Genomic DNA, 247 nt, shown 5'->3' on the forward strand with positions numbered 1-247 from the left:
GAGTGAGAGCACACCTTTACTGTACACTGATTCTGGACATTGGGGGTTTGTTGGGCATCCAGTAGGAAAGGATACTGCAGTACTGGTGTCTTTGTCTATCGAAAAGAAAAGAATAGGAGGCTGAAATATATTAAAACCTATGTACAGTGTGTTGGATGTGTGATGTGCCATGAGAAGGAGGCGTGCAGGGCGCCGACACTGAGGTCCGAACCCAGCTGGGTCCTAAAGCCCGCTGCTGGACTTCATT

This window comes from Genypterus blacodes, unplaced genomic scaffold (genome assembly GCF_046128005.1).
Source record: "Genypterus blacodes isolate CSIRO-AG114 ecotype Tasmania unplaced genomic scaffold, CSIRO-AGI_Gbla_v1 ptg000342l_1, whole genome shotgun sequence".
Lineage (NCBI taxonomy): Eukaryota > Metazoa > Chordata > Actinopteri > Ophidiiformes > Ophidiidae > Genypterus > Genypterus blacodes.